Source organism: Podarcis melisellensis, assembly GCF_964234715.1.
Source record: "Podarcis melisellensis genome assembly, chromosome: 10".
Taxonomy (NCBI): domain Eukaryota; kingdom Metazoa; phylum Chordata; class Lepidosauria; order Squamata; family Lacertidae; genus Podarcis; species Podarcis melisellensis.
The window spans coordinates 49,679,527-49,687,990 of NC_138542.1; positions in this window are offsets into that span (position 1 = coordinate 49,679,527).

Genomic DNA, 8,464 nt, shown 5'->3' on the forward strand with positions numbered 1-8,464 from the left:
AGCAGAGTATGTCTTAGATTCAAAGTAAAAGACGCCATCCTTGCCTACATAAAAAGGTAAAGGCACCCCTGCCCGTACGGGCCAGTCTTGACAGACTCTGGGGTTGTGCGCCCATCTCACTTAAGAGGCCAGGGGCCAGCGCTGTCCGGAGACACTTCCGGGTCACGTGGCCAGTGTGACATCGCTGCTCTGGCGAGCCAAAGCCGCACACGGAAACGCCGTTTACCTTCCCGCTGGTAAGCGGTCCCTATTTATCTACTTGCACCCGGAGGTGCTTTCGAACTGCTAGGTTGGCAGGCGCTGGGACCGAGCAGCGGGAGCGCACCCCGCCGCAGGGATTCGAACCGCCGACCTTTCGATCGGCAAGTCCTAGGCGCTGAGGCTTTAACCCACAGCGCCACCTGCGTCCTTGCCTACATAGATGTTTGCAATTCCATAGGTCAGACATTGTGTAATAGATACAAATTGTTTTGGATGAAATGTTCTCTTGTCTGCACGTATGGAGATGGTGAAGTGCAAGTTTCAATGTGCCTGCTGTTAGCGACCCCTTATAAAACATAGGCTACTCTCAAAGAACGGCTGACATACAGAAAGGTTGACTGAACTCAGACTGTCCAATCCAAAGAATGGGACAATGCCATTCCATCATAGAACAATATTGGTTGCAACATCCTATTTCAATGGCTGAGGACAGTTGTGTGTTCGCTCCTTGATCCTGGTCACTTACACAGGACAGAGAACAGGAGATTCAGGGCCTCTATTCTCTCAAGCCTTTTATTGTCCTCTGCTTACTACCAGCAGAGCACCAGGGAAGGCTCGAGAATCGTGGTTGGCTGGAGTCATCATGTGCCAGTCCACATGCATCAGATATTAGGTTCCAGAGAGCCATATCCAGATAGCAGGAACAAAGCCAGTTCTGTAGGCTCATCCAGCGAGAGCAGCCAGATTTCATAACAAAGCAAACCTGCTAAGTGACCAAGCCCCAGACCCTTAGCTGAAGGTAACACACACACACACACACACACACACACACACACACACACACACAAATGAAACACTGGCTAAGGTGCTGCTGGGGAAAGGCATGACACTTGTGATCTGCAGATACAATGCCAGTGGAATTGGTCTCACATATATTCACAAGGAACAGAACCAGGAATTTGAAGATGCATTGCAGACTAGTTATATGTACATCTAATTGGAAAATGGTATGTGTTTGTTCCTGACAGTACATGTCTGGGGGGATACACATCTTTTTTTGTGAATGAATATCTCAGCACTGGAAGAAACACACTTCTAACCATACTCAAATTACAAATGATGTGAAGGTACTCACAACTTTCAGCTTGTGCTGGATGACCTGTTTCTGAACTCTTAAAAAGTAAAAAAAACCAGCTTTTACAATAACACAGGCAGTGCTGCAACCCTGAAACTTCCTTGTAAGTACCTTTAAATAAAAATATTGGTGTTTCCATGTGAATTTTGAAGGATTTGCCCTTAAAAATTGACACAGAAGCATGATGGGATGGACTTAGTCTTGTGGGAAATCTGCAAAAGGGACCTAAGCTCAAGAGTACTCCCCTCTGTGATTTTTAGCCCCTGTTACTCAGAAGCATTACTGCCTCCAACCATGAGGACAGAGCATAGCCACAGTAGCAGATTTTGGACTCTCAAATTTCAGTGGACCCTGTGTGATGCTAAATTCGGCACCCCCACCTCTCACACTCCATTCTACAACATTGTTTTGGTGCCCCCTGCAATGTGTGGTGCCCAGTGCAACCATATTGGTTATGTCACCCTAAAACTGCCTCTGATAGCCATCATGGCTAGTAGCTATTGCTAGCCTTATTCTCCATGAATTTGCCCTATCTTCTTTTATAGCCATCCAAGTTGGTGGCCATCACTGCCTCTTGTGGTTGCTGTGGGATAACCAGCCAACATGCTGAAGTGTGATTAGCACATGGCATGGTTAATACCATAGAGTAAGCTGTCTTGCCAGGTTTAGCTATGTCCACTTCCCCTCACATTTGGAGGAACTAGGTAATCAAGCCTTTGTTCCCCTCAGTCAACCTGAGAAGCTCAGTGTATGAGGAGGCTAAGCTGGTTGCTCCAGCTTAGCTGCATGGCTCTCACAAGCCATGCTTGAGATCTGATGCCAATAATTTAGGAACTTTCACCACTTTGGAACTAAACTAAATTTTACTGCTTGTGCAACCTTTCTGTGCCAATGTATGGAAAAGCACCTGAACCAGACATCTGAAGAGTTTATATGTAGACTAGTTTTTAACCTACCAAATGTGTGTGTTTCCCCCCCTATGCTGAGGGAAGATGGAACCTTTGGAAATCACTTGAACAAAACCACACATATATTAAAATTCTCCTAGCCTGTATTTCCATGCTTTACCTTATATTGTGTGATTTAAATCTCTGTTGGGGTTCTCTCACCAAAGAGTGCCATGGATCTTGGCATCAAGAAATTCACTTTCCTATAACTCCTTTTTCCAGAACCAATAGTAGCAAGATCCATGCCTTAACTATGTGCTGCTTGAAGAAATACTCTGAAATTGTGGTTGAGTTCTAAACTCTCCTGCCCCACGTCACAAATATTCACCTCTTTCCTCTCCGCTGTTTTCTCACATCTCCTTTTTTCCTCCCACCTTGCTTTTGGAACTAAAGGAGGGAGCCATAATTGCTAGAATTATCCAAACTCTCTTTTGTGGTGAGGGGCAACTCTTTCCATCACATCTTGGAACAGCGCCCAGTCAGAGAATGGGCAATGACTGAAAGCATGAGGTGGACAAATTAGATCTTCTTCCCTCCCCTACCCACTTTGTGTACAACTTTGGAACGAAGGATGTTTTGTACAGTCAATGCGTATCTTTACATCCTGCTATTACTGAAGCTGGGGCTTTTAGAACACACCATGCTTTTTCGAGATCTGCATTTAACCACTACAATCAAGCATTTGCCAGCATTATTGTGGATGCTTTACATCTCTATGTGCCTTGATGTAGCTTGTTGATATTTTTTGGTATTGTGGTCCTAACTGTGCTGTCATAGTAATTTATTAGAAGTGGAGCTGTGTTTTGAATGTCTCCCCCTCTTCTTGCATTTATGGCATTTGTGAAAACTGCTGTGGTTTTAGGGCATTTGTAAAATGCTGTGACTTTATGGCTTTGCAGGGAAAGGGCTGTGATTTAAAGGAAAAACAGGCTCAGCAGAATTCATTGGACAGTACTTGCCAGTTATGACATTCACAAAATCATCTGGACATATTGGAAAAGTCTCTCTGGAGGGAATGGAAATTACAGTGAGTCATACCAGGGACACAGACCATCAGGACTGTCTGGGCAAACCTCATTGAGATGAACTCTGGTACTCTTTGACAGCTCCCATTCATTTCAATTGGGGTTTGCCTGGGATCACTTCTTGGCTGATGGTGCTCCAGATCAGTTCATAGGATGGTTGCCTCCACTAGGGAAGATGAGGGAGAAACTTGATTTTGTTGGTATTTTAATGAGAACCTACCTAATTTGTACATATCAAACAAATACATGGCCCAAAATGCTCTTATGCTGAAGGTGCAGAGCTCTCAATAGTTCCTCTGAAGCCTGTCATGGGTCAGGAGTAAGCTTTGCCTGCTGAACAGCAGCCTGAAAGGGAAGAAGGCGGAGTGACTCCACCGGCAGCCGATCAGCCTGCAACAACACAGAGGAGAAGGCACTGATGAGAACCAGCTGGCTTCAGCCTTCTTAAGCAGAGCTTCTAGCCTCACTCTGATGCTGGAAACAACTCTAGTAGTTCCTGGTCCTACCTCCTTGCTGCTTTCTGCTCCTCTTGACCCATGATCATTGGATTCCCTGACCCCTGGACTGTCTGACCATGTGGATTGCTGTTCGCCCAACCCTAGGACTGGACCTGACTTTGGATGCTGACTCTGCCTCCAGGTATGTACTCCTCAGAGACTCTTCTAGTTGGCTAGTCTCCCACTGCACTGAGCTCTGCACATTGTTGCTAAGCAATGAGACTAGGACAAAGCCTTGTCCTAATCTGCTGCACAACTGACACATCAGGTGTAGGGGATATGGGTGTGGCTATACCAAAATGGTCTGGTGGGCCAGATGTGGAGGCCTGATGGGCTTAGTCTGGCTCATGGGCTGGAGGCTCCCCAACCCTGCTTTAGAGGGTTTGGGAACCCTCCTGATGTTTTGGATTACCACTCCCATCATACCTGACCATAGGCCACAGGTACCCTTTATCTGTTTTAGCTGCTACAGGTAAAATCCATTGGGACATTATTGTGCACTAGCCCCATGGAAATAGATAGGAATGGTTCAATAGCGTTTATAATGCTTGTGGGCCAATCTTGGGTGACTGGACACATTTCTTCTGCTGTGCTTCCAAGGTTTCCAGTGTTTCAAAGAAGCAGTTCATGCAAGGCCTACCACTGCTCTTCGATCTTTTTAATCAAATTGCAGGAACTTTCTCAGAAGATGGCTTCTTGCTTAGTGAGACCTGGACGGTGCCATCTCTGAACTAGAGCTTACATCCTTAGTATTTCTCCTTTTTTCCCACCCTCTGTTTCTGTCACGTGACTGCCTCCACACCCCAATGATGTCACCTCCTGTGGTAATTGGTGCCCACTGAGGCAGGGAGGCCAACAATAGGGGGAGCTAGAGTCCATATAGGTGGAACCACTTATTTTAGTTTCTCCCCCATCTGCCTCCCTGTTGAGTCCTACAAAAGCAACACACTGAGGCTAAGTTGGAAGAAGCTGACAGGCAGCGCCACTGTTTGGACTGGTTGTGGGTTAGAAGACATAATGGAGTTGGTGGGACATTCCCACCCCCTACTGGAAACCATAGGAGGTGAGACTGCTCTTGTGCTTGCATCCTGCTTGTGGTTCCCCCAGAGAAATCTGGTTGGCCACTGTGAGAACAGGATGTTGAACAAGATGGACCATTGGCCTGATCCAGTAGACCTTTGTTCTTAAGTTCTCATGAGTTATTTGCCTTCTTGGACCATCCTCCACTTTGCCACCAAGACACATTTGCATTCGCCTTCCTCCTCTCCTGCATTTGCCATTTGATTTGGAGTATGTCTGTGTTGACTGTCCCTCCTCACCACACACACAGGGAGTAAATGTAACAAAATAAAATCCCTAAACATTTATTCAAGGTGAGTCTTGAGGCTTAACTTCAGCCAAGGAAGCTACAAAGTTCTAGTCTTTCCTCAGGCAAAACACTTTGTCTTCTGTTCTGGGTCAAGCGAGCACATAGCACGTGTTGTACCTTACCTGGATTAGTCTCAGCTGGACTTGCTTCTACAGGATTAACTCTGCAAAAGTGAAGTGCAGAAGTCTGCCTTCTGGCAAGGTGATCTTCCTTTAACTCTGCTACAGGGACTCGACAAACTTTGAATGTCTAGGACCCAATACCGATGCTGGCATATTTCTTTTCCTGATCTTGTAAAGATGTCATGTTGACGGAAACATCACTGTTAAAATTGATTTGAGTTGTACCCATTAGTGCCACTGGTACATAAAAGCATAAGACGAGCCCTGCTGGATCAAACCAGTGGTCTATCTAGTTCAGCATCCTGTTCTCTCAGTGGCCAACCAGATGCCTGTGGGAAGCCTAGGAGAAGGACTTGAGCGCAACAACACTCCCCTCTCCTGCGATTCCTAGCAACTGATATTAAGGGGCCTCTGCTAATAAGAGAACAGCCTGGTTCTTGGTATGTCAAGGTGCCTCAGGGTCACTGATGGGGGGTCACTGAAGGGGAACTGTGTTGCAAAATTGGTGAAGTGTAGATTTCATCAAAGGATGGCTGTGTTTAGATTCTCCCCCATGCCTGCAGCTGGAACAACTGGCAATTGCAGTAGGATCTTCTTTCTGGTAATAAATGGGAGGCTTTGTACAACACCCCCTTCATAATGAACTCGGTGCATCTTTCCTAGCTGGAGGGGAAGGGACTTAAGCAATGTCAGTTGAAGATATTCATTAGTCAACTGGTCCTTCTCTGGCTAATGAAAGGGGCCAATATGTCCCCCCTGGCAGACAATGGGGCAGTCTTCCAGTGGTCCTTTAACCTGGGTTGACCTTCAGTGTTGGTTCCTGGGATGTCTGACAATGACATCATTCTCATTTAGCTATCAAGTGATGGCTATTTTACTCTCTAGAGCAGTCTTTCTCAACCTTGGGTCCCTAGATATTATTGTACTGCAACTCCTATCATCTCTGTCCCTCAACCATTCTGGCTGGGGGTGATGTGGTATGGAGTCCAACAACCTTTGGAGGTCCAGAGCTTCCTGAATTAAACTAAACAAAGTTTGTAAACTTCCCCCTCCCTAATCTGTTGGCTTTAATACTTGCTGCTAAACCGTTAATTCACTGTTAATTGATTTTAATCTGTGCTCACTGTTGTGTGTAAACCACTTTGAATACTCTTAGTGGAAAAATCTAGAATAAAACCATTTGGGAAACAAAAATACTTATGTATTTCATTACTTAATATCAACCCTTCTGGCTGCTACTTGGGCTCCTGATTCTTCCTTCTGGGCATTACAATGGTGTTGTGCAACATCAAATTCCACATGGTGAATTCGGTGCATCCTCCCTAACTAGAGAAGATGACCCTCATGGTCCCTTCTAACCCTACAATTCTATGATTCTGTTTGAGCCATGCTGCAACAGAAGACTCTTATCTAATCTGCAAAACTGTTGTTGTTTTTTAAAAAATAAATAAAGCAAAATAAAAACAGGATGCCCAAAACTAATTCAGCTAAATGTGAAATTTGATCTGGGAAATTCTCCCTCTGGAGCAATTAGCCTGAAGAAGGAGGGGGAAGAGCTCAGCCTGTGATGATGACAAAATTCAATCAGAGTTGAACTGCCATTGATTGCTTTGATCTGGTTTGTGTTTATCTTTTAATTAAGCTGCTCTAATCCGTTTTTTATTTTTTATGTGCCTTTACCATTTCTCTCCCTGCCCATTCTCCAGTGGCAGTTGTTCTGCTGGCATGACAGAAATGGGCGTGTTGGAACAATGGGGACCACACTGGTTAGGTATTATGATAAAGGGAGAGCTGCAATAAAAACATTGCAGTGTACCCCCAGCCTCCATGGGGAGCGTCTGCGTATGGCCATGGTCAGGTCTTGTGGGGGTTGGGGGCTAAGGGGAATTTTGTGGGAAATTTGCAGTCAAAACATAATCAGCAAGCACAGTGCTTGTTAATGTATGAAGGGTCTAAGACCATAGAGCTGTATTTGCTGAGAGGCAGATTCAGACCATAGAAATGCAATTTGGTAGAGTAGGGTCAGTCAGGTTATGTCTCCTCTTCTCCAGAGAGGGAGGAAGTAAAGCTTTTTCTTCCTGTTCTTCCCCTCCCTCTTTCTCTCTTCTTTGAACCATGCAGCTGAACAGATGTGTGAGACTGGCGCTCCAAGCCCAGACTCCATGTTTGAAGATACTATTCTGTGTTTTGTGCTCAGTAAGCCAGCATGAGTTTGACCAAACTGCGGGAGGCAGTGGAAGACAGGAGTGCCTGGCATGCTCTGGTCCATGGGGTCACAAAGAGTTGGACATGACTAAATGACTAAACAACAACAACAACAACAACCTTTTACCTGAAAGGAACTTTGATGTAGCATTGATTGATGCAGTGAATGAGACCTTGCATTGTGTAAGTAAAGGAATTCAAACTTACTTTATGGTGTAGTCTAGTCACAGAGAGACGATACGGTGAGGAGCAAAAAAGACTTGTTTGATCCCTGTAAAAGGCAACCAGAAAACCCCACACTGCTGTAAGGCTGTGTTAATATGCTGTAAGGTTGTGTTAAGATGCAGGTAGCAAAGTACTGTTGTCCCATGCCTCAGAGGACTAGGCCAGCTGGGGGGGGGGCTTCCAGGGACTAGCTACTTTGTTTGCATGAAAACTTTATTCCAACAAGACTTCCACTTCAGGCCTCAGACAAGCTTTGCATGTGGCTGTCTCCACCATTCCCTAAGACTTGTGGGAATTAGACTTAGCAAAAGGACCATTGTCTAAACTGGATGAGGATGATTTGAGTTGTGGTCCAATAGCATCTGGGAACTCATAGTTGAAGATCATGTGACCAGCCTGTTTGCTGATCAATAGGATGTGGATATAGTTCTCCATTTGAAAGGAGATTAGGAAACACAGATTTTTATTTTATTTTTTAAATCTGGCAGATGGGCCACAGTTGTCCTGTTAATACAAACAGCAAGAGACATTTGGGTGAGAGGTCAGCAAAGCTGTTGTTGGACCAGAGTGGACAATCAACAGCCAACAAGGAAGCAATTGTTGAAAGTCCCAAACAATGTTTTCTGCGCCAGACATAAATAAAGGAACACTCAAAAGATGGAAAAAAATGTTTCCTGGAGCGAAAGAGACAGATAAGGGGGCAGGTGTAGGGTTGTTAAATTGCCTTTTCTTATTGTA